This window comes from Canis lupus, chromosome 11, assembly GCF_011100685.1.
Source record: "Canis lupus familiaris isolate Mischka breed German Shepherd chromosome 11, alternate assembly UU_Cfam_GSD_1.0, whole genome shotgun sequence".
NCBI lineage: Eukaryota > Metazoa > Chordata > Mammalia > Carnivora > Canidae > Canis > Canis lupus.
The window spans coordinates 22572262-22599150 of NC_049232.1; the positions used below are offsets into that span (position 1 = coordinate 22572262).

General features: G+C 43.5%; 1 long non-coding RNA gene across 2 annotated transcripts in view; it reads left to right on the plus strand.

Annotated features, from left to right (window-relative positions):
- The window catches only part of LOC102156670, a 35858-nt gene extending 16824 nt beyond the window's left edge, over nt 1-19034 (plus strand). For both annotated transcript variants that reach the window (XR_005366685.1, XR_005366684.1), the window contains exons 3-4: nt 14748-15040; nt 15704-19034. This is a non-coding gene — a long non-coding RNA (uncharacterized LOC102156670). The remainder of the gene's footprint in view (nt 1-14747; nt 15041-15703) is intronic.
- Nucleotides 19035-26889: the final 7855 nt, after the last annotated feature.

Sequence of the window (26889 nt, forward strand, 5' to 3'; positions counted from 1 at the left end):
CTGATGAGGGGCAGCCCTGGTGGCTCAGCGGTTTAGCGCCTGCCTCCAGCCCAGGGCATGATCCAGGGGTCCCTGGATCGAGTCCCACATCAGGTTCCTGGCATGGAGCCTGCTTCTCCCTCTGCCTGTGTCTTTGCCTCTCTCTCTGTGTGTCTCTCATAAATAAATAAAATCTTTAAAAAATAATAAAAATTAAAAATGAAATCTGATGAAACACTTGATTAATACACATATTTACTACTTTATTTGTCCTTCATTTTTCCCCTATCTCTTACCTTCCATATGGTATCGTTTTTCTTCCATCTGAAAAATTTTGTTAGTATTTCCTTTAGTACAGATCTGCTGGAGACAAGCTCACTTTGCCAATCTGAAAATGACATTATTTTGTCCTCTATTACTTATATGCCTACATAAGTTTCCCCCAAACCTAATGAGTTAAGAAAAATAAACATTTATTATTTCACAATCTGCATAAAACAGTAATTCAGGGGGCACTCGGATGGTGTACTTGCTTAAGTGTCAGACTCTTGGTTTCAGCTCAGATTGTGATCTCAGGAGTGTGGAATCAAAGCCCATAACCAGCTCTGCCTTTGGCAAGGAGTCTGCAAGTTTCTCTCTCCCTCTCCCCTGCCCTCTTCTGTTCATCTTTTCTTCCATCTCCTCAGTTTATCTTCTAGAAAGTTTCTCATCAGTTCTTTTGATTGTGACCCTGAAAATCTTAAGAGAATTCTAGAAGATACTGTAGAAAAAGATCTAGAATGTTTCTCTTCTGTTTCTTTTACCACAAATTTATTTCTTGTGTCTACATTGCATTGGTTTTTATGTCCAACATATCCTAAATATTTGAGTCTCTAGTATATCCCTGTTAAGTAAATTGTTGCTTTTCTCGTATGAAAAAAACATACTGCTTCGTTTTGAGGGAGTACCCATTGGTTTCCATTTCACTGAATGTCTTGTTTTTAATCGAGAATATTTAATTTTATCAAAAGCATTGTCAGCACCTACAAACACAATCATATAATTTTATATTTAGAACTATTAATATGATGATTTATGATGATTTACATTGGTAGATTTTCTAATATTGAACTTCATTTCCATTTCTAGAATAAACTCCATTTGGCCACAATTTTTTTCTTCCAATGTGCTTTTGGATTCTACTTGCTAAAATTCTATGTAGAATTTTTGCACTGATATTTATAAATGATATTATCTTATTTTTGTCTTTATTCTTATTAATTTTGGTTTGGATATACTTCTATTTGCTTTATGAAAAGAAACTGTTAAGTCTTTATTCTTTCCTAGATTATGGAGCATTTTAAAAATCATTGAATCATCTGTTCTTTAAAGGTTAGTAGACTTGTAGAGTTTACCTATAAAACAATGGTCCTGGTGTTTGAGGGTTTTCTGAGAGGGAGGGGGTAAGCAATTATTTTGACATTGTTTATTAAAATTATTTATTATATTTTATACAATATTATATCTGCATGTATCTATGCATAATGTTTTATTCAAATTATTTTAACAGACTATTTTATGCAGATGTCAGTTTTGGTTTTCTATTTTTAGTTTTCTGATAAAATTGTACATTTTTTACAGGTTTTAAAATTTATTTGCATTAAATTGTATACGGTTGGGGTGCCTGAGTGCCTCAGTTGGTAGGGCATCTGCCTTTGGCTCGAGTTATGATCTCAGGGTCTGAGATAGAGCCTAAGTGGGGCTCCCTGCTCAGTGGAGAGTCTGCTTTTCCTTCTCCCTCTGCTCTTCCCCCCCCCCCACTCTCTCACTTTCAAATAAATACAATCTTTTTTTAAAAATTGTATAAGGTAGTCTCTTATAGTTTTTAATTTTTTCTTGTTTGTTAAGATTCATTTATGTGTTTGAGAGAGGGAGAGAGAACACAAACAGAGACGGTGAGAGGCAAAGAGAGAGGGAGAAACATTCTTTTTTTTTCTTTTTAGCTATTTTATTGATTTATTCATGAGAGACACAGAGAGAAAGGCAGGGACATAGGCAGAGGGAGAAGTGACTCCCTCTGGGGAGCCTGATGTGCGAGTTCATCCCAGGACTCCGGGATCATGACCTGAGCCAAAGGCAGATGCTCAACCACTGAGCCACCCAGGTGCGCAGGGAGAGACATTCTTTTTTAAAAAGATTTTATTTATTCATGAGAGACAGAGAGAGAGGCAGAGACACAGGCAGAGACACAGCAAGCTACATGTAGGGAGCCCAACGTAGGACTCAATCCTGGGTCCCCAGGATCACGCCCTGGGCTGAAGGCAGCACTAAACCACTGAGCCACCCAGGCTGCCTGAGGAGACATTCTTAAGCAGATTCTGTGCTGAGCTCAGAGCCTGACTCAGGGATCCATCTCAAAACCCTGAGATCGGAGTCATGACTGAGCTGAAACCAAGAGTTGGATGCTTAACCAACTGTGCCACCCAGGAGTCCCTCTCTTACAGTTTTTTGTTTTGCTTTTTTGTTTTTTATTTCCTAATGTTTGTGTGACTATTTCCCTCCTGCTTGTAATTTTTTATTTTGAGTGTACATTTTCTGTTTTTTAACAAGTTAATTTAGATTGTGGCTTACCTAATTCATTGAATTAAATTTTTCTTTTTTCAAGTTTTTTTTTTTAAGATTTTATTTATTAATAAGAGACACAGATTGAGAGGCAGAGACATAGGCAGAGGGAGAAAAAGGCTCCCTGCAAGGAGCCCAATGCAGAACTCGATCCCAGAACCCTGGGGTCATACCGGAGCCAAAGGCAGATGCTCAACGGCTGGGCCACCCAGGCATCCCTCTTTTTTCAAGTTTTTATTTAAATTCCAATTGGTTAACATAATTGAATATTTCTAAGAACAAGCTTATTTATTAATAGGTTCCTCTATAGTTTTGTTATATTAACTGATTAATTTCAGTATTTATTAATTTTTCCTTTTGCTTTCCTTTGGCTTATTTTAAAACTCTTTTTCCAGCTTTTTTTTTTTTAAGATTTTATTTATTTATTCATGGGGGACACACAGAGAGAGGCAGAGACATAGGTAGAGGGAGAGGCAGGCTCCATGCAGGGAGCCCAACTCAGGACTCAATCCCAGGTCTCCAGAATCATGCCCTGAGCTGAAGGCAGACACTCAACCACTGTACCACTCAGGTGCCCCCTTTCCTAGCTTTTTGAGCCAGTTTAATCCATTTATTTTTCTTTCATTTATGTTGATATAATTATTCAAGATAATGAATTTTTCTTTGAGTACTACTTTAGCTGAACTCATAGATCTTTCTATATGGTATATTCATTATTGTTATTTTCTAGAAATTCTGCATTTTTAATTTATATTTTCCTTTTGATCATGGAATTACATAATATAGACACCTCCCCCCATACATATCCAAAGAGAAGGACAATTTTTGTTTTCTGAACATGTTATAAATGTCCATGTTTGTTAAAATGCTATCTAGATGTATTTTTTTACTGTAGGAATTTAATGAGGTTTGGTTTGTGGCCTAATACATTATCTTTTCTGTGTGTGTAAGTGTGTGTGTATGAATATTCCAGAGCACTTGAAAAGAAAGTATATTCTCTATTCTCAGGGCACAGTGTTTGATACATATCAATAACACCTACCATTTGGGTTATATTGTTTGGACTTCTAGATCATTATTTAATTTTGACCACTTGATCTGTTTTGGATTGGAAAACATAAATCAAAGTCCTCTATTATTAGTGTCTCTCTGTCTAAATCTCCTTGAATCTCTACAGTTTTTATTATATGAAAGTTCCTGTTCTATTATTTGGTACATAGATATTTATACTTAAATTTTCACATTGAATTGTAGTCTTTAGCATTAAAAAGTAGTTATCTCTCTCTTTTTTTAAAAGATTTTATTTATTTATTCATGAGAGACAGAGAGAAGGCAGAGACATAGGCAGAGGGAGAAGCAGACTCCATGCAGGGAGCCCAATGTGGGACTCAATCCCGGAACTCCAGGATCATGCCCTGAGCCAAAGGCAGACACTCAACCTCTAAGCCACCCAGGTGTCCCTAAGAGGTACTTATCTTTATCTTGGTTAAAGCTTTTGGTCCTGAATTTTATGTTGTCAGATCCTAAGCTTTTTAATATTTGCAGTCTTTTGGTATGCCTTTCTTTGCCCATCCTTTCATCATTAACCTTTCTAAATCATTTTGTCTTAGATGTGTACAGTGTAAAGTTGGGTTGTACTTTGAATTCCATTTTGAAAACCATTTTAAGGGATCCCTGGGTGGCGCAGCGGTTTGGCGCCTGCCTTTGGCCTAGGGCGCGATCTTGGAGACCCGGGATCGAATCCCACGTCGGGCTCCCGGTGCATGGAGCCTGCTTCTCCCTCTGCCTCTCTCTCTCTCTCTCTGTGACTATCATAAATAAATAAATTAATTAAAAAAAAAAAAAAGAAAACCATTTTAAAAAATGAGTTAAACTCATTTATTTTTATTGAGATGACATCTATTTGTTCACAATTCTGTCATTATGTTACATTGTCTTTTCATAATGTATTTTTTAAAGATTTATTTATTTATCTTTGGAGAGAGGAGAAGCAGGAGTCTTTCAAGCGTACTCCCTGCTGACTGAGAAGCCAGAAGTGGGGCTGATCCCAGGATCCATGAGATCGTGACCTGAGCTGAAATCAAAAGTTAACCAACTGAGTCACCCAGGCACCCTTGATAATGTAGTTTTGTATTTCTCCTTCTTCTAAACATAGTTTTGATATTTAGGAAGGTTTGTAATTTTGTTCTAGAAGTTTCCTATGTAAAAATACCCTTAATTTACTCTCTTTTGGCACGGTATCTTTTGATTTCTTACCATGAGCACAATGAAATTATCTTGTAATCTAATCCATTTCCCCCCTTATCATACAGTCAATAGTATTATCAATCTTAGTATTTATATTAAATATGCTTAAGATTCTACTTGATTTGGAAATTTTATTTTTTTTTAAAGATTTTATTTATTTATTCATGAGAGACACAGAGAGAGAGGCAGAGACACAGGCAGAGGGAGAAGCAGGCTCCATGCTGGGAGCCTGACATGGGACTCAATCCCGGTTCTCCAGGATCACACCCTGGGCTGAAGGCAGTGCTAAACCGCTGAGCCACCCGGGCTGCCCCGATTTGGAAATTTTAAATACTATCCCTTGAATCTATTGATTTGAGGCAATTAGCAAGCTCATTTTTATCCCTATCTTCTCTCTCTGCAGTATTTTATTGATTATTAGAAATTTCTACATTATTTAGGCGTGTAACATTTGCCTTCTGATCTGGCACCCTGATCTATGTTTGTTTTACTCTTCTACAGTTAAATACATTCAACACTCAAGGAAGATCTCTTTACCCCAATTTCATCAGCCTTGCCAAGTGGTGCTCTGACTGCTGATTTATGATTCTAGGAGGTTCTTCAGAAAGAACTCATGAAAATAATATTCTCTAATTTCTTAACTGTTTGTCTTTAAGCTTTTTATTTGAAGATCAGTTTGGTGGATAAAATTCTTGCCCCATAGTTTTCTGACTTTGAGTATCTTGCAGGTGTTATTCCACTGTTTGTTGTAGTGATTTTTGTCCTAAGAAAGTGCTAGAGGAGTGGAGAGGTGGGATCAGGGGAGCCCTCACTGTTAGCATGATGATGGACCTCACAAAGGCTTCTGTGATTTCAGAGTTTGGTTGAGGAGAGCTTCTCTGTTCGTCTTTCTCTCAGAATTTTTTACAGCCTTTGTTTCTAAGAGCCCTTTTTAAAGTTTTTTTTATAACCCCCTTCACTGCTTTCCAAGACTTCCCACCATCCCCAGCAATCTCACTTTGTTCAGTTTGGGCCTGGTTCTTGTAGTTCCCTTCGGGTAGGATCCTCTCTTTCTGAAAGGGAATAATTGCTGGAGATTTCTGAACTCTCTAAGGCCCTAGATCCCCTCCTCCCTCAAGGTTTTTCACCAGCTATTCTGCCTTTTTTCATCTCCAACAACCCTTTTTTTTTTCATCTCCAACAACTCTTAACACTTTGAAAGTTGCGTCCTGATTTCACCAAATAAGCAGTTGGTGGGTTTGTTATTATCCTTATTGAGTGTTGTTATCCTTGTTGATTGAGTGTGACAGTTCAGAGCCAAGACACTTCCGTGTTCCTTCTGAAATGGGACCTTCTCCTTTTTCTTTTTTTAAGATTTTATTTATTTATTCAGGAGAGACACAGAGAGAGAGGGAGAGGCAGAGACAGAGGCAGAGGGAGAAGCAGGCTCCATGCAGGGAGCCCAACGTGGGTGGGACTCTATCCTGAGACCACAGGAATACACCCTGAGCCAAAGTCAGATGCTCAACCGCTGAGCCACCCAGGCATCCCTCAACTGAACTTTTAAGGACATTAGATTTATTTGTCTGCATATCCTTCTGATAAACTTGTAGAAGTGACATTCCTGATTTAAAAGAGCAGGCACACGTCTGAAGCTTTTACTGTGTTTTGCCAAAGTACCCTGTAGAACGTTTGTACCAGTTGTGGACTTCCTTTTTAAAGCTAGTGGGTAGAGATGGCTGGGCGGCTCAGTTGGTTGAGCATCAACTCTTCATTTCAGCTCAGGTCATTTATCTCCAGGTTGAGGATCAGAGCCTCACAACAGGCTCAGCGGGAAGTCTGCTTCTCCCTCTCCTTCTGCTTCTTTCCCCACCCTCTCAAATAAATGGATAGGTAAAATCTTTAAAAGTAAATAAATAAATAAAGCTAGTGAATAGTTAGTGCAATCACTGCTCTCACATTTCTTGAGTTCCTAGACTCTCCTGAGCAAAATATTCCTTCTCTTTGCAGCCTCCTGCTTTGAGACTGATACACAGAAGCCCCCGGCCTAGATGCCCTAATATAGGGACAGGTGTCTGGAAAAACAGAAAGTCACTTAATAGTAAGAGCACAATAAGCTCTTCGGATTTTGGTCTTGAAAAGGTGGGCCAGTCCAACAGGTGGAAATGCCCCTGGAAATGGCTCAAGGAAGTCTCCTAGAGGGTGGTCAGATGAGTGCACTGAACCATGGATGCCAGGGTTTCCTATTTCTTCCCATCACTGATAAGCTCAGCAAGTAACCCAAATTCATAGTGATCCTGGAAGCACTCCTACCTGGAAAATAGGTAATATTTTCCCCTCTATACCTGACAGAACTATTCTAAAACAGCTAAATGGACTAGAGAAGCAGTTTTATTCTTGCCCATCCTGCCTTGGAAAACCTGAAAATGCAAGTGCATTAAAAATATCAAGTGCAGAGAGTTCTCAGAACCCTTCAAGCTGGCTTTCCAGCATCTGCAGAGGAAGGTTTTACCAGCCAAAGCTTGGGAAACATTAAAAGCTTTGAAACCTTATGATCCACTGCTATTAAAGAAATTTCTAAATTCTGAATATTCCTCTCCCATGGTCTCTCCTGTATCCTGACTCGCCAACAGCCCTGGGCCCCCACAAGAACAAATAATATGCAAAACTTTTTTTAGTCTACTTATGATAATTGCCTCAAATTAACATCACAAGGCAGTGGAAATTACATTCCCCAAAGGCTTCCTAGTGCAGGAAGTTACTGTGCAAAGGTAACTGCAAGGTAGGGACATAAAAATCAGGTTAGCTTCTGTTGTGCAAAAGTTTTTCTGTTAATCCATTATTCATAAAAGTTGGTGTTTCTGTATCCAAATGCATGAATATTTTAATCTGTTGTAAATGTAAGCTTAAGGTTTTTTTCTATTGAATTAGACAAGTCTCCCTGCCAGAAACCATGAAGTTGATGTTCTTAAAACAGCAATCTAGTGGCTGCTTTTACCTAACCAAATGAATGTTCAGCATTCAGATCACAGAAAGTTACAGCTCTTCCTATTTTGTACGCCTCAGGCCATACCAGGAGTTCAGTTTGAGGGCCTTTTTGCAAGCACACATTGATGAACTTTGTGCTCTTGAGGGAGGAGATGGCAGAGGGGAGCTGGAGACCAGGTGGCAGGGCAGCAGAGGACATAATTGGATAGGCCCTAGGACTGTCTTCAGATCTTTGAAGGGCTATTTTGTAGAAGATAGCTCATTCTTTGCTGTTCAAGGAAGGCATAGGGCCAAAGATTTAGAGCTATATGAAGTCAGACGTTATCTTTAAATAGAAAAACTTTAAACAATTATAGTTGTCTGAAAAATACAAAATAACTTCCTTGGGTTGAACTGAGCTTTCAGTCATCTCACATCTATAATAAATTAATTTTGAATGAGATACATAATTAATGATTTTACGGTTTAAAAACACATGGCCAAAGCTATTTGTTTTTAGAAAATCTTAAAAATGCCTTAGCAAAGCAAACTCTTTAGTTATTCTCACACTAGTTTTGTGGAAAAGGACCCTGTAAGTAATCACCTTGATCCCAATCAGATTTTGGAAAACTCTTGCCTGCCTGGCCACCCTTGACATCTACTCACATAAGAAATAATAGCAAAACAACAGAAATACTTCATATTTGTGTTCTTCCTCATTTTAAAATATCTGGATTGTAGCTGATTCTCTATATACATCTATGTATTTCCAAATTATATATTTGCATATCCCAGAGATGATTTTTGCTTCTGGAGGACTCATATCCTCAGCGTTACTTCTGTTAACTCCAAAGACCACTTTCCCCAGCACAAAAAGAAGAAAATGATTACATCATTCCTACCATTAATTAGCCAGTGGTGGTAGACAATCTCCCGACAGTTCAAGAAAAAAATCCTCTTGGGACGCCTGGGTGGTGCAGCGGTTGAGCGTCTGCCTTTGGCTCAGGGCGTGATTCCAGGGTCCCTGGATCGAGTCCCACATCAGTCTCTCTCCATGGAGCCTGCTTCTTCTCCCTCTTCCTATGTCTCTGCCTCTCAGTGTGTCTCTCATGGATAAATAAATAAAATCTTAAAAAAAAACCTCTTTTGAGAATGAAACTCTTCAGTTCGGACACTGTAGACCAGATAAGGCATATCTATAAGAATTTGTTAAACAGGGGGATCCCTGAGAGCAAGCTCTCTCTCTCTCTGTATGACTATCATAAATAAATTTTTTAAAAAAATTTTAAAAAAACAGAGAGAGAGAGAGAGAGAGAGACACAGGCAGAGGGAGAAGCAGGCTCCATGTGGGGGAGCCCCATGTGAGACTCCATCCCAGGACTCCAGGACCACGCCCTAGGCCAAAGGCAGGCGCCAAACTGCTGAGCGACCCAGGGATCCCCAATTTAGCTAAATTTAAGGTCACTTGTCATCCTACCCTTGACCCTCTTAGGGGAGAAAATGTTGCAGGAGGGATGATGATGATGAGTAGGAACCCTGGGCTCAGCTCCTGAGCTCTGAGGAACAAATGGAGGGATGAGTTCCAGGTGTTGGGCCCTTGGGGGACCTAGCTGCCAGTCACAGAGCAAGAACTGCACCTCTTTAATACACTCACAGAAGCTGGCCAGGGACTGGTTGGCACCACACCGTTCTCATCTTGACTACATCACAAATCACTGCTCAGCATCTGACCACGCAGTTTTTTGACAGTTTCTATATACATGTCCCTTGTGCTGTGAATATAAATTGTAGGTAAACTTTCTGGTTCCATTATCTATTTAGCCATAGGCCTGCCTGGCCTGTGGAGTAAGCAGGGGATCTCACATTTTAGAGCACCAGATTTAGCAAAATAAAAGTTCTAGACATCCGGTTAAATTTGAATTTCAGATAAACAACAAGTCATTTTTTTGTTGTAAGTATATCCCAAATGTGTTTTCTCTGGCAACCCTACCACGTTTTCTTTTTCTTTTTTTTTTAAGTTTTTATTTATTTATTCACGGGAGACAGAGAGAGAGGCAGAGACATAGACAGAAGGAGAAGCAGGCCCCCCATAGGGAGCCCGGTGTGGACTGGATCCCCAGAAGAGGATCATGCCCTGAGCTGAAGGCAGATGCTCAACCACTGAGCCACCCAGGTGTCCCCCTACAACATTTTCTAATCCATATTTAGACTTCGAAAGAAAAAAATGGGTGAGTGGATGGATGAAGAGAATGATCCACAAGACAGAAAGAAATTGCAGAGATGTAATTAATGAATATCAAACACGTTTTTGTCAATTTATAATATTTTCTTTTGATTTTTCACTTAAAATTATTTTTTATTTTTATGAAAATAATGTATACACATGAAAATTGAAATAGTTCTCAAAGACATATGTGAAAAATAGCAACTCCTACCCCAGACTGATAACCCAAAGTTACCCAGTTAAATAAACTCTTTCAGCTGTTTCTCCCAGTTTTAACTTCCTCCTCCATTTCTCTAGATAATACGCTTAAGGTGCTATTTTGTGGATTTGTCAATTTTAGACATTATCTGTTTTCTTGCAATTATGGGAGATGTGGATTTGCTTCTTTTATCCATTGGCACCTGCATCCTCCTTCTTGTTCCTCCAGCTTCCCAACACTGTTTATTACAGTCTTTGGCTAAATCAATAATCTGTATTTATGTTACTATGCTGTGTAAATTTTTGTAGTATTGCATTTATTTTTATAGTTTATGTGTCATGGATTTTTTTTTTTTGTAGGTAGTAATTGCTTCATGTTTTTTATTTACTCGTTTTTTTAAAAGATTTTATTTATTTATTATTTATTCATGAGCGACACATAAAGAGAGACAGAGGAAGAAGCAGACTCCCTGCAGGGAGCCTGATGCGGAACTCAATCCCAGGACCCCAGGATCATGACCTGAATCGAAGGCACTCACCATTGAGCCACGCAGGCGTCCCTACTCAGTTTTTTTTTAATATATAAACTTATTACTAATTCTTACAACTGTCTGATAGCCCCTCAACATAATTTTCTACCTGGGGATACCTATCAGGTGATCTGGCCATCTCTCACCTGAAGCTCTCTATCCTCTGGCTCAGAGGGGAGCTCTTGCCCCCGGGTCTTCCATCCCACTGTCATCAAGGCTTTCCTCAGCATCACCCTGGGCATCCCTTTGGTCTCTTCTGGGCATGTTGTCCTCATCCTTGGATTCCTCCCCTTTTTTTTAAGTTTTGTTTGTTTGTTTAATTTTAGAGATAGAGTGTGTGTGCGGCACAAGCAGAGGAAGGAGCAGAGGGAGAAGACAAGCAGACTCCCCGCTGAGCACAGAGCCTAAAGCAGGGCTTGACCCCATGACTCTAAGATCATGACCTGAGCCAAAATCAAGAATCAGACAGATGCTCAACTGACTGAGCCACCCAGGCACCCCTTCTCCTTGAATTATTCTTTTGCTTGGGTAGAGAGCTTCCTGAGAAAGGGAGCATGAGAGGCCCATTATTTGTGAGCTTTTGTGTCTGAAAGCATCTCTTTTTCTACCATTTCCCTTAATTAATGGTTTGGGTTTAGATTTCTAAGCTATAAATAAGTCTCACTTAGAGTTCTAAAGGCCTCACTCCATTATCTCCCGGCTGCCAGTGTTGCTGTTGAGAAGTCTGGTGCCATTCTGATTCCGGATCCTCTCAATTGACCTGTTTTCCCTCTCTAGGTCCTTTTAGGGTCTTTTCTTTATCCTTGGTATTCTGACATTTCATGGATAATAAATCTTGAAATAGAAATCTTATTTTTTTGTCCCTGATGATTTTATAGCATTTTTAAAGCTTTCTTCTCCCTCAACCTAGACATTCTTCCTTTCCTCACCACCCCACATACCTGTTTCTCATGTCTGACACTTTCCTTAAATGTCTGGGGATCTTGGCTGTCTGATAATATCTAAGATTTATGCTTTGAGGGATCCCTGGGTGGCACAGCGGTTTAGCGCCTGCCTTTGGCCCAGGGCGCGATCCTGGAGACCCGGGATCGAATCCCATATCGGGCTCCTGGTGCGTGGAGCCTGCTTCTCCCTCTGCCTGTGTCTCTGCGCCTCTCTCTCTCTCTCTCTCTCTCTCTCTCTCTCTCTGTGTGACTATCATAAATAAATAAATAAATAAATAAAAAATAAATAAATAAATAAAGATTTATGCTTTGAAGCAATGATTTGCTAGTCTGCATGTTTGGGTGGAACTTGTTGAACAGTGGACTTCCCTGTAGAGGATAGATGGTCATGACCTGGCTCTTCCATTGACAGTTTGTATCCATATCGTGTCTTTATGTGTAGGTCTCTCCCTTGACTTTGCTCAGCTGCTACAGAAAAGCATTCTGTAGTCTCTGTCCTGGGGATAAGGGTTGTCCTGGACCCACAGGTTTTCTGAAAACAAGGTGAGGAAAAGGAGCTGGGATTTGACCTTTTAGCATCTAGATTTTTTGTCTGTTCTTTACAGTTTCTGCACTTTATGCCCACCCTCCCCAGTGAGCACCTCAGATGACCTATAGGAATGGGCAAGGTGTGGGACCCCAATGCCCCCGGAACTGTGCTCTCTCACAGCCTTCAGCAACCCTCCCACCTGCAGCTCTGCCCTGGCGGTCCCCCAGAGCCAATGTGCAAGAATCAGGCCTTCAGCCTCCCCCTGCTGCTGTGTGACTCACTACTCCTTCCTCTGCTTCCCACCTTCCAAAAATGTGCACCATCCTTTGTCTGCTGCTGTCTCCTCGCCTGTTCTCATGGACCTTGTGCATTTGCAACTCTTTTTACTCCTTTGTAGGTGTTTTCAGCAGAGTTTTGGGAGGGAGCAGATGGAGATTCCTAAGAGGCTCTTTTGCCTCATTTACCCAGAAGTTCTTTCAGGTTCATTTTCACTCTGAAGTACTTGAGGAGAACAATTTCCAGACCCCGTTCTGAAATAACACTTGCTGTCAGTCAACACAATCACTTTTTATTTTACTTGGAGGTAGGTCATTCTTTATAGGAAAAGGATTTCAAAGTCCAAACACACACACACACACACACACACACACACATACACTAATCATATTAGTAAAACACTCTTGACCTTTTGAACAAGATCCAAATGTGGCCCTCTGCTTATGTCTAGGACTAGGGGACAAAAAGCATGAGAGGTATTTTGAGACATGACCCTGGCCCCAGTGCTTTACCAGACCTGTTCTGTCTCCCGAGCTTGAGTAAAAGCAAGAAAGCTGAATACCTTCTCCTTGGAATTAATCACGAGCCCCACCGCTCCCTGCTCTCTGTGTTTACACATGACTGCTATTGTGTTGTATCTGCTGGCGGATCTCCTTTCATCTACAGGCCACACAAAACTCTCTTCATTGAGAGCCGCACACGTGGCTCTTGAATTGAGAGGGGCATTTTAGCAATAATTCCTTATTCCTTTTACTGGAGGGCTCAAAGTCTTAAGGAGGGATCACTGTTGTTTCGGTGTGTTCTGCTGTGCCCAGCTGACACTAAGTCCAGATAAGCAAAGGGGAGAGAGCAGAGCCAGGAGGCTGTCACAGGGGGAGGTAGCTCTGTAGGTGGAGTATAGGGTTTACAGGAGAATGAAAGGACCAGGATGGAGAGGACCTTGAATACCACACTAAGGACTTCATACTTTCCTGTAGGCAGGATGAGCTACTCAAGGATCTTTAGCAGGAGAGTAACATGAGATAAACTATGCTTTAAAAAAATTTAAGTGAAAAAAGAAAAGAAAATTAAAGTAACATTTAGTTTGTTTTGTGCAGCAAAAAGAGAAAAGAAAACCCTTAAGTTGTAATAATACTGTGGCCTGATATCACTCTTTATAGTGAATAAATGCTGTCATATCCATGATTTCATTAAAAAAAAATTAAACTGATAGCTGTGGTTGGGAGGATTCAGAACAGGAAGAGGCTAGCATCTAGGCGGCCAGTTAGACAAAGTGGTTCTTAACCCTGGCTGCATAATCACTGGAAGAGCTTTTTAAAAAAATTCAGATCTGGGCCTCTACCCTGAGATTTGGTTTCAGGTGGTCTGAACCAAGGGAGGGAGGGAATAAGAATCTGTGTTCTTAAGACATTCCCTGGGTGGAGCCCTGAGCTATTGTGACAAACCAATAAAGGAGACCGGCCTCAAAGTGGGGAGGCAGAGGAGGAAACAGTTTGGAGGGAGGCTTCCCCCTAGGGAGGGGAAGGTGAGGAGGGAGTCCCACCTGAGCCCTGCCTGTTTCAGGGCTTAAGGGGAAGGAGACATGAGGAAGACCATCGAACTGGGCTTGGAGAGCCAAGTGGAGGCTGGTGCCTTCCCTACAAGAGAGCTAGAAGAAGATCAGATTTAGAAGAAGATGGTGCTAGGGGACATTCAAGTGCCAAAGGAGCCTGGGACTTGAGCATCTGGCTCCTACTTAAAGTCATGGAATGCACGGAGTTGGGGAAAGGAGACTACAGTTCACATCCTGCTGGTCACCCAAGTATGTGGACACACACATGGGTACATTTAGATACCCCGACAGTCCTCTCCTGCAGAAGTCAGAAAGCATGGTGGTTCAGAGATTGGGTTCTGGAAGCCAGCAGCCCCGTTCACTTGACTGCAGAAGCCCCAGCCTCTTCAGCGGCAGAAAGGCGAGATGCTAGCAGTATGGCTATTGGGATGACTTGATGAGATGCTGCCTGCAGAGGCTGGGCACAGAGCCTGGCACACAGGGAGCATTCTGTGAAGCTGGGAGTAATACTAAAATATGTAAGCTCACTTCTCAAGCCAGGGAGTCATCAAGCCTTTCATTCAGTGTGTCTCACTCCAGCAGCCAGAGAGCCATAAAGTATTTCATTCAGTGTTAGGGAACAAGTCCTCAGGAAGGCATGAAACCTTTAGTTTGTTGTTACCCATTTCAGGTGGCATTCTCTGGGTGTGTTTTTGATGAGTCCTTTGCTTTTTATTTCTAGGACTCCTAAAGAAATGACAGTCCCTTGGTGCTGTATTTAATTGGAGAGGAGCTCAGAGACGGGAGATTATAATTATGACGCCCGAAATGTCAAGCTCTTCAAAAGCCTGCCATTGCCCTCACTGTCACCCCAATCAGCTCTGGAAACCCAAACCCTGCACCCCCACTCCCCACCCCCAGAGCATACCCTGAGTCTCTCAGCCAGGCCTCACCTGGGAAATCTGAGTGACGTTGACATGCAGGCAGCAGGAAGACACACGGTGAACTGAGGAGCCTGTGCTGAGCTCAGAAGAGGTGAGTTGATGATCTGCTATTTATAGCCACACTAAGAGGCTCTGGCCGCCAGCTCGCCAGCTCGGTGTGAGGCTGCTGGAAATGATGCCTTCGCAGAGCTGAGAGCACAAAATGCAATTGGTGATTCATGGGCAGCAGCCACATGAAATACAAACATTTCTGTGCCCCAGCCCCACTCGCCTTTCAGACGCCCCATTTGGAAGCTTGTTGAACAGAGTTGCTAGCCTGCGGCCTCCCTGTCTGCATGTGTGTGGACAGAAAGTGAGGATAGGTGGGTTCTGCTCCAACCAGGGGCCTGAGAAGGGCAGCAGCACTCCCTGGAGGACACCAAGAGCCTGAGCCCACCCTTCCCAGAGGCCTTGGCCAGAACCCAGGTCAGGCTGAGTCAGAGCCAAGCCCTGGCCTCTGGAGGCCACCTGTGGTGCTGCCCCAGAGGGCTTGTGGGGGCAGAAAGAAAGGACACTTCCTGCTCCTGCCCTCTGTCTCTAGAGGCAGCACTCTCATGGAGCAGCTTCCTGATGATGCTTGTTCCGCAGGACGTACAAAAAGGTACAATGAGGAAATCCTGGTAGCTTTTTTATTTTTTCCCCCAATTTCATAGCCCAGCACCTGTTGCCTGAAATAGCTGTTGTTATTTTCCTTTGGTAATGTCTTGGCTTTCAGGCCAAAGTCTACTTGGAGGCCCTAACTCAACTCACCCTATGCGTGGAATGCACCAGGGATCTCAGCTTCCTGCAACCAAGACAGAATTGAAAGGACCCAACCAGGATAATGAGGCATAAACCAGGCAATCTCTGGAGCCAGACGGTTTGAGCTCAAATTCCATCTCCATAATTGCTGGCTACTTGGCCTCCATCACATTCCACCAAGACTCAGTTTCCTCACTGGGAAGATGGAGATAGTAACAGAACCTACCTCACTGGATTGTGAGGAAGATGAAAAGAAGAAATGTATGCAGAGGGGTCAGCAGAGTGCCCAGCATGTGGAAGCTGCAGCCCCTGCTGCCGTGTTGGGTTTTGCTATGGTGTCTTGGCCCCTCTCCTGACCCCACTCCTATAAGGCACTGAGGCTCCTTTATGGAGGTGGTACCCTTGATGTCTCGACAGGAACCCTCTACCCATTATGAATATACCTCTCATCAGCCAGCTTAGCAAGAATGATTTCACCACTGGGAAGTTTGTCCCCTTGCACTGCCTGCTCCCTCCCTTGCCTGGGAATCAGGTGCCTATCCCTTGAGGTTAGACTATACCTGTGCTTGATCACCCTACTCTCTTGCCCTTCTGGGTCCTGGGGTAGCCCTTGAAGGCATTAACTATCACCATCTAGTAGAGGATCTCTCCTGAGGGTTCCTGGCAATAATGTGAGGTCTGTAGCCAGCAGGTTCCCCACCTCACCTACCAGCTGGACATGCATTACAAACTGCTGACTCATGAAGGCTCATGTGGTTTTGGCTGTTTGTACATTCTCTCATCTCCAGCTGTCAGCCAAAACATAATTGTAGCTGTCACTTTGGCAGCGAGATGCTGTGATGTGTCCTAATACAACTGCCTCAGCTCCACAGCAGTGAGCTTTTAGGAGATGGGAGGAATCTGCAGCTGCTCCTGTGGAGAGAGCCATTCTGAAAAGTGGTCTATGTGATGTTCACCCAGGTGCAGCCATGGAGGTGATGTGAACACCAGAATAAGGCACTGCATTAGAACAGGCACTAGCATGCTTTCGTCTGCAGCTATAGTAATGCAATTCTGATGACATCAATTAATAAGAGAGAGGCTGTCATGGAAATGAGGCATTCTGAGCAGCTAAGAGAACTTGGAAACTACCTTTAGACTTAAATGAAAGTTGGACTCTAGTATGCATGAAGTGAATGAGGGGTTGGACATTTAAGTACATGGTATAGGGAGAGGATGCCAGAAATATAGTTGGAGCCATATTGGGAAGCAAGGGACTTGAAGGCCAAGCTTAGGGATGCCTGGGTGGCACAGTGGTTGAGCATCTGCCTTTGGCTCAGGTCGTGTTCCCAGAGTCCTGGGATCGAGTCCCACATCAGGCTCCTTGCAGGAAGCCTGCTTCTCCCTCTGCCTATGTCTCTGCCTCTGTGTGTGTGTGTGTGTGTGTGATGAATAAATAAATAAATCTTAAAAAAAAAAAAAAAAGCCAAGCTTAGACTTGATCATGCAAGCAATAGGGAGCCACTGAAGGACTTAAGGGAGAAAGGGATGTAGTCAGACAACACTGGGAGTCCAGGCTCAAACATTCTCAAGTAGAGGCAATAAAGGTAAGACTCCCTCTGTACAACAGTGGTAAGCTCCTTGGGAAGCTTTCTGGAGCACCTGGAGCATACTACCCTGGATTCAGGGGTGGCTGTGGCTTCATGCTTAGTGGGTAAAAGTGAGAAAGGCCAGCCCTTGTCAGGCCAGTTGAGTGTCCAGCAAGTAATGGGAGGCACAGGGCTCATGCCTTCCTTTGTCCTTGGTCCTTCTAGGCCAGAGTTCATTAAGGAAGCACTCCTGTGCTGATGTGATAAATGCAAGGGACTACAGGTACTTATGCCAAAGGTCAGGGGGCCTCCTGGGGTTGAGACATGGTCCCACTGCCTGTGGATATTGTCTCCCCTACCATACATATATGCTTAGAAAACAGCAGAGACAAATGTCCAGGTTTGATTGACAGAAGGATTCCTAGAAGGAAGGTTTTGCTTTTATAAGAGATTGTACTTAAAAAAAAAAAGATTTTATTTATTTATTCATGAGAGACACACAGAGAGGGGGGCAGAGACACAGGCAGAGGGAGAAGCAGGCTCCATGCAGGGAGCCTGATGTGGGACTCCATCCCAGGACTCCAGCATCACTCCCTGGGCCGAAGACAGACACTAAACCGCTGAGCCACTCAGACATCCCAGAGATTGTACTTAAATAAATCCCAGTTTATAGGTTGGTTTCATGAAGATAGAAAAATATGAAGTGTTGGGACCATTGACAGTGGATGAACCACCCACAGCAATGGAAGCCAGAGCATATCTAGACCATCATGTAAGTCAGGAGGAAAACAGGATTCAGTTGACAGAAATTCTATGTCCTCTTCTCAGAAGTGCATTGTTGTGGAAGCAGAGATTTGGCAGTGATTCTCCCTTTCAGCTGTAAGCTAGGGAGGGCAGGATACCTCTCAGGTTGTTAGGGGAGGAAAGGCAGGAGGAAGAAATCCCATTCTGGCATGAGCTTCCATCAGTGTTCCAGGGTTGGGCTGCCAAGGGGCAGGAGGGAGGAGATGCAGCATGTATTGAACAATGAGGAAGTCTGCTCACCTGGGCAGCTCCTGACACAAGGTGACTGTTGTGGGTGCCTGGAACACTTTGGCCTATGGATGGAGCCTGAACCTCATGCTCTTCCCTGAGGGGCAGGCAGCATGTCCTAACAACTACCTCTGCCTACCCATGGCTGGCTTGTAGTAGTATGCCAAAATGTAATTTTGCACTATTTAGTTTGCTTTTTCCTTTAGAATTTAACATATATTAGGTTTGCAATTTTTTTTTATTGTCTGAAAAGTCCAAACAATAGAGAGGTGCCTAGGCGGCTCAGTAGAGTCGGTTAGGTGTCTGACTCCACCTCAGATCATGATCTTGGGGTCCTGGGATTGAGCCCCACATTGTGCTCCCTGATCAGTGAGGAATCTGCTTCTACTCATGCTCAATCTCTCTCAATCTCTAAGTAAATAAATTTAAAAATCTTTTAAAAAATATAAAGAAATAAGAAGAATAAAGATAATAATAAAAAAAGAAAAAGGAAAAAATGGCCCTTAAATTTTTGCCAGGACAACTTCCACTGAAATTCTTTTAACATGGGACTGAAACTCAGGACCTTAAAATCAAGAGCCACACACTCTACCTCACCAAGCCAGCCAGACTCTGCCCCTTCATGATACTTTTTTTTTTTAAGATTTTATTTATTTATTCATAGAGACACAGAGAGAGAGAGAGAGGCAGAGACATAGGCAGAGGGAGAAGTAGGCTCCATGCAGGGAACCCAATGTGGGACTTGATCCCAGAACCCTAGGATCATGCCCTGAGCCAAAGGCAGACGCTCAACCGCTGAGCCACCCAGGCGTCCCCCATGATACATTTTAAAAGTGGATACAATCATGATTCTCCTCAGATATAAAATTAACGTGTTGAAGATTTATTTTAATTCATCAATTAATGAGAGAAGCACTAAAATATTACAACCAATTCAAAAGAGAACTCAAAGTATTACCCATAGATAGTCAGATAAGGAATGCTGATGTGATTTTAGAAATGGATTCGAAACTGGTCAATACCCACAAGGCAATAGTCAGTTGTACTCCACCAAGCAGTCTGTGTTTCAGTGAACGGGAATTGCTTGCATTCCTGTCAAGCTTCTACAACTTAACTTCCATCTTTAGAGTTGAGAGGTATCTAGTCAAAGACAGCAGAAGGCAGAGAGAACCTAAGTGGGTTGGTTACTCAGGACACCCACTCAATCTCAACATCTCACAATTGTTCCCTCCACTTGTAATTGGCTCCCTACCTATATCCCTCCTAGGATTTCCTCTACCCACTACCTCTGCTACCCACTACCAGATTGCCCAACTCCTTCGCCCATGTTCCAGGTGATGAAGCTGGAAGCTGGAAGGCCAACCTGGGAGAAACAACTATTGCCTGGGCTGAGCCAGCCAAGTGCTCCTAAGGCTCTGACTCTGCTTTTGTGGTGGTGGGTCCTGCAGTTGTGAGCCAGGCCAACTCAGGGCTGACAGTCACTTGGGGCCTTGTAAAAACAATGCTTAAGGTTTTATGAAAAGGGATCAGATTAGAAATACAGAGAGCGGGGAATCCCTGGGTGGCTCAGCGGTTCAGCGCCTGCCTTTGGCCTGGGGCGTGGTCCTGGAGTCCCGGGATCAAGTCCCGCGTCGTGCTCCTGGCGTGGAGCCTGCTTCTCCCTCTGCCTCTGTCTCTGCCTCTCTCTTTCTCTATGTCTATCATGAATAAATAAATAAAATCTTAAAAAAAAAAGAAAGAAATACAGAGAGGAAAGACTTGTGGTCCAGCACAAGAGACAAAGTGCTTGTCTAGTTCCTAGGATGACTTTGTGCATTTGGATTCTGAGTCCTCCTTTATTGTTTGAGTCAGCTTGGGTGGGTGCCTGTTCCCTACCTAAGAGAACAGCTGACATGTAAGATGTATTATGACTGATGGGCAGGGGTAATATCTCAATCCTCCCTGTCTGAGGCAATTTCCCACAGAGCTCATGGTCTGTGGCACTACAGAGTATTTCAGCAGCCCCAAAGGGCAAAGGGCAGAATTGTCCACGATACAGTAGGAAAGAACAAATACCTGACTCACTTTGCACCCTTGGACCATCACCTCACCTCCTATGAACAAGTTTTCTTTTTCTTTTTTTCCCTGTTTATTTTTTTAGTAATCTCTACACCTAATGTGGGGCTTGAGCTCATGACCCTGAGACCAAGAGTCACATACTCTTCTGACTGAGCCAGCCAAGTGCCCATGAACAAGTTTTCTTATTTTAAAAATTGGGGGGGGGGGGGGCAATGCTCCTTTCTGGCTTGCCTCCTAGGGATGCTATGGGGTTCCAGTGAGAGGCATGGGTATGAGTCTACTGCCAAGGCCAGTCATGTGGTGGGAAATGAGCCCACAGCTCTGGCAGGATGGAGAGCTCGCCCCCTCTGTGCAAAGTGCTTTGGGAGAAGAGGTTTTGTGCAAATGGCCAATCATGATTAATTGATGGAGAGGCTCTCAGGCAAAGGATCAGATTTCACAGATAAATACACACACACACACACACACACACACACACTTTGGCTCTCCTGAGAAGGAAATGTTCATTCAGAGCAAGGCAAGCATATCTAAATGAGTGTTTTCCATACCTTCAACAGGTACCTTCTCAGAATCTTCATTCATGAGCATGAATTGAGTACCTGCTGTATGATAAGCACTGTCCTAGGCACTGAGATTCTGAGATAAAGAGTTAGCTCTTGCCCTTATGGTACTGGGAGGCAGACATACAAAAAGCTTTATGAAGGGTGTAATAAGCACAGACAGAGGATATTCCAGCAGCATCCAGGCAGAGCACCCACCTATGACCCCAGTGGCTTCAAGGATCTTCAGAGCATGTAAAGAGTAAAGTTGGGTGTTGCTGTAGTATTGAGGGAAGCATGGGACTGGCTGAAGTGGGCAGTTGGGCCAGTCATGTGGGGACTTGGGGGCCTCAGAGGGAATTCTATGCTTAAGAAAGTGACTGTTGGGGCACCTGGGTGACTCAGTGGTTGAGCATCTGCCTTTGGCTCAGGTTGTAATCCCAGAGTCCTGGGATAGAGTCCCACATCGGGCTCCCCACAGGGAGCCTGCTTCTTCCTCCGCCTGTGTCTCTGCTTCTCTCTTTGTGTCTCTCATGAATAAATAAATAAAATCTTAAAAAAAAAAAAAAAGAAAGTGAGTGTTACGGTCAGATTTGTACTGTAGATCAGTTACTCTGCCCATGGAGCACAGATTTGAAGGGAACAGAGTAGAGGCCTAAGGACCCTTCAGGAGATAGTTATATGCATCCAAACAAGAAGCAATGACCTGAGGAAAGGAGTATACGGAACTGATTCAGGAAATAGTTGGGCCAAGATTTAACCTGAGAAGTGAGACAACAACGATCCTCAGGTTATTAGCAATGGTGACTGTGTGGGGAGAGTGGTACCACCCTAGGAGAGAGAAACCACAGGAAGAGAAGCAAGTAGTGGGGGAGTGGCTGGGTGAAATGATTCAGTCTGAGACATGTTGAATATGAAAGATCTATGTGCATCCGATAAAATCTTTAAAAAATAAATAAATAAACCCTAGAAAAAGGGCAGCTCTGGTGGCTCGGCGGTTTAGCGCCGCCTTTGGCCCAGGGCCTGATCCTGGAGATCCAGGATCGAGTCCCACATTGGGCTCCCTGTGTGGAGCCTGCTTCTCCCTCTGCCTGGGTCTCTGCCTCTCTCTCTGTGTCTCTCATGAATGAATAAATGAAATCTTAAAATATATATATATATATATGTGCATCCGAGTGGAAGCATCCAGGGGGAAGGTGGATATGTAAGTCTGAAACCTAGGGAGTAGTTCGGGCTGTGAAGCTAGAATGACCATGGATACACACAGATTTATAAGACTGTGGCAGGGAGGAGAGAGCAGGAAAAGAAGTGGAGGGGCCACCTTTGGCCCGAAATCCTCCCCTGATGAGAAGGAAGGTGAGAGGAGGGGACAGGGCAAAGCCTCCTTATGGGAAATAGGAGAGAATCTGATCCAGGCCTAGCAACACAGGGGCCCTGCTGGCTTGGAGGTGATACATCTGCATTGGCACAGATCTGTCCCCCTCAGGATTTTCTATAGGACCTAAAAGCCAAGAAGGCTAGGCTGGCCTCTATTGCCTGGGCTGGTGGTCTTGCTAGAAGGTTGAGGCAGAAGAAAGTAAGAGGTATGGAGCAGAGACAGCTAGCTATTTGCCAAAAAACTGTCACCCTCTGTCTTTCTATAGAATAAAATTGAGGGTAGGAAGGAGTCTCCTGGCAGAGATGACATTTTTCAACACACACCCTCCCCTCACATCTGTTGCATCTCAGAAGAGTCAAGTGACTTATTCTTGCCAATAGAATGTTGATCAGGGAAGACATGTGTCCTTTGCAGCCCAAGATATTTAAGTAGCAGATATACCATCTCCACCTTTCCTTTCTCCTGCTTCCAAATTAAGATCCTCTTGGAAACCACATGTTGGAGATGGCAGAGCCACAAGGTAGAAGGTTCCTTGTCCCTGACTCATCACTTAGAGGAGAGACACTAACCAAACAGGAACTCCTGTTTGGGTTTAATGTAAGCAAGAAACCAACTATATTGTCTGAGTCAGTATACAGTTTGGGATTTCTTTGTTACATCATCTAACATTTCCCTAATTATTACAGAGCTTAAGAAGATTCTTCATTGTTCAGATGGTTCTGATGGGGCTAGGCTGGGGAAACAATTGAGGCTTCCAGGGACAGAAGGTTTTTGTTAAAGTCTAAGAGCAGAAGTGGGGATCCCTGGGTGGCGCAGCGGTTTGGCGCCTGCCTTTGGCCCAGGGCGCGATCCTGGAGACCCGGGATTGAGTCCCATGTTGGGCTCCCGGTGCATGGAGCCTGCTTCTCCCTCTGCCTGTGTCTCTGCCTCTCTCTCGCTCTCTGTGTGTGACTGTCATAAAAAAATAATAAAAAATTAAAAAAAAAAGAAAATATAAGAGCAGAAGTGGAGAGAAGACTGGAAATATCTAACAAGTAGGGGATCAAAGCCTCTGGTAGAATTCAGGAGGCTAAGATTTCAGAGAGAATCTATCCCACTGTGTGGCAAGAGCCAAGTAGAAGAAGGCGAGGAACAGTAAGCAGGTTCAGGAATCGTGATGCTGGAAGTCAGGAATTGTGTTGGCTGGTTAGTCCACTTGGATGTCATAGTCTGTGATGAAGCAGGATGTCGGGTAGAGAGTAAGCCTCAGAGGACTGGCTCTCCTCTTGCAACCAGGGCACCAAGAAGGAGTGCTTTAGTAAAAAAGAAAAGACTAGCAGGACTGCCATCCCTCAGTCCTGTGCCATGGCTGACTGGACCTGAGCAGTACATCTTGTCGCTGCTTAGGATTTTCCCACTAGCCCACCTGAGATGCACACCTGAAAGCTGGACTATGAAAGGAACACCTATAAATGCTGAGGTAGGCTCACTCCAACCAGAATCAGCCTGACCTAGCAAGAGTGCTATCTTCAGTTGGTAGAGCAGCTTGGAACTCTCCAAAGTGCTTATTTACCTATCCTTTTGAACCTCCTAGATATCTCAGGGACACCCATATGAAGACGGTATCTCTCTGTGCCAGGTAGAGTCAACCAAAATGTTAAGTGAGATTCCTCAAGATGGGGTAGAGCCTGGATCTCCTGAAAGGTGCCAAAACAAGAGTAGGAGCAGCAGAATACTCAAGATAATAGTTGTAAAAATAAGAGAAGTTTATTTTTCTTTTTCTTTTTTTTTTTTTAATTTTTTATTTATTTATGATAGGCACACAGTGAGAGAGAGAGAGAGGCAGAGACACAGGCAGAGGGAGAAGCAGGCTCCATGCACCGGAGCCTGACGTGGGATTCGATCCCGGATCTCCAGGATCGCGCCCTGGGCCAAAGGCAGGCGCTAAACCGCTGCGCCACCCAGGGATCCCTTATTTTTCTTTTTAAAAAAGAGAGGGCAGCCCGGGTGACTCAGCGGTTTAGCACCTGCCTTCAGCCCAGGATCAAGTCCCACGTAGGGCTCCCTGCATGGAGCCTGCTTCTCCCTCTGCCTGTCTCTCTCTCTTTCTTTCTCTCTCTCTCTCTCTCTCTCTCCCCCCTGTCTGTCATGAGTAAATAAATAAAATCTTTAAAAAATATAAAATAAATTTTAAAAAATTTTAAAAAGAGAGAGAGACACTGGAGTGGCTCAATGGGTCAAGTGTTTGATTCTGGGTTTTGGCTCAGTCATTATCCCAGGGTTCTGGGATCGAGCCCTATGTCCAGCTCCTGGCTCAGTGGAAAGTCTGCTTGTCCCCCTCCCTTTGCCCCTCCTCCACCTTGTGCACTCTCTCTCTCTCAAATAAATAAATCTTTTTTTTTTTTTTTTTTTTTTTAATTTATGATAGTCACAGTGAGAGAGAGAGAGATACAGGCAGAGACACAGGCAGAGGGAGAAGCAGGCTCCATGCACCAGGAGCCCGACGTGGGACTTGATCCCGGGTCTCCAGGATCGCGCCCTGGGCCAAAGGCAGGTGCTAAACCGCTGCACCACCCAGGGATCCCTCAAATAAATAAATCTTAAAAAAAAAAAAAAAGTCTGAGGTAGATCAAGGGTCAAGGTTGCTGTGACCCTCCACAATTTCAGAGGCTAAGGCTCCTTCTCTTTTATTGCTCTCCTCTATTGTTCCATAACAAATCACTTCAAAACTCATTGGCTTAAAACAACAATAAACATTCATTATTTCACACTTTCTGTGCATCAGGAATTCAGGAGTGACTTATCTGGGTGCTTCTGGATTGAGCTATCTCATGAGATTGCAGTCAGGGTGTCAGATGGAGCCCTGGTCATTTGAAGCCTTAACCGGGACTGCAATACTGCTTACAAGTTGGTTCCAGCTGGTGACAATAAGGCTCCCATTTCTCACCACCAGTCATCCTCCATAGAGTTACTTGAGTGTGCTTACAACCTGGCAGCTGGCTTCTACACATGTAGAGCAAGTGATTCAAAAAGAAGTGAGACAGGGGTGCCTGTGTGGTATAGTGAGTTAAGTGTCCAACTCTTGGTTTTGGCTCAGGTCGTGATCTGGGGGTTGTGGGATAGAGCTCCAAGTTGGACTCAGCACTGACCTCAGAGCCTACTAAAGCTTCTCTCTCCCTCTCCCTTTGCCGTTCCTATCCTCCACCCTACTTACCCTCTCTCTCTCTCTCTCAAATAAATAAATAAATCTTTAAAAAGAAGAAGAAGAAGAAGAAGAAAGAAGAAGAAGAAGAAGATGACAGAAGCTGCAATGTCTTTTATGATGTAGTTTCAGAAGTCACACTGTTGGGGATCCCTGGGTGGCTCAGCGGTTTAGCGCCTGCCTTTGGCCTAGGGCGTGGTCCTGGAGTCCCAGGATCGAGTCCCACATCAGGCTCCTGGCATGGAGCCTGCTTCTCCCTCTGCCTGTGTCTCTGTCTCTCTCTCTCTCTCTCTCTCTCTGTCTCTAATGAATAAATAAAATCTTTAAAAAAAAAAAGAAGAAGAAGTCACACTGTCATTTCTGCAACATTCTACTGGTTACACAAGTCAGCCCTATTTAGCATGGACAAAACTAAGCAAGGACATGAATACCAGAATTTAAGAGTCACTGGAGGCCATCTTGGAAGTTGGGCCACTTCATCTGCCATCCTCAGTGTGGCTTCCCCCTCTCATGTCTTAAGATGGCTGCTCTAACTCTAATTATCACATCCCCAAAAGTGCTTTGTAGCTAGCACAAATAAGGGAGAAAAGAAGAAGGCATACCTTTTCCCTTTAAGGATACTTTCTAGAAGTTGGATATACCATTGTACTTATATCTCATTGACCAAAACTTAGCTGCATAGCTGGAAAGGAGGCTAGGAAATTTAGCAGTCTATCTATCTACCTGTCTATTTATTTATTTATTAAATAGGCCCCATCCCCAATTTGGGGCTTAAACTCATGAACCCAAGACCAAGAGTCTCATGCTGTACCAACTGAACCAGCCAGATGCTCCTGGTATTTATTTGTGATGGTTATATGCTCAGATATGGGGGGGTAGTTAGCAGTCTCTGCCACATTAGCAATGTTCCTGTGTATATTTCAAAAGATGGGGAGGGGAGAATATAGACCATCACTATCTTGGGTTACTGACCTGTCTAAGGACTCATGACCCATCTTGTCTGGTAAATAATTGTGTGTGTGCATGTGTGTGTATATGTTTCAGCCATGGGGGAGGAGTGCAGATTAGTGCTTTACCCTATAATTAGTGAATCTCAATGTAAAATAATCTTAGAAAATAGTCCTTAGAAGAGCTCAGGAGACAAATGAGCAATAAAAACAGACTTAATTCTAAAAGCCCAGTCAAAGGTGGCCCCAAGAATGAAGATGATCCAGAAAATGAGAAGATCATCACAGGAGGCACCGTGAGGGCAGCCTCATTCTGCACTCAGACCTGCAGGTTTAAATAAATTCTAGGCAGCCCGATTTACTGATCCAAATGCAGAAGCACAGATGGGCAACTCTACCAGCTGTGTTTTTAAAAGATCATATGATTCCTGATCAATTAACCGAAGAGACAAATGCA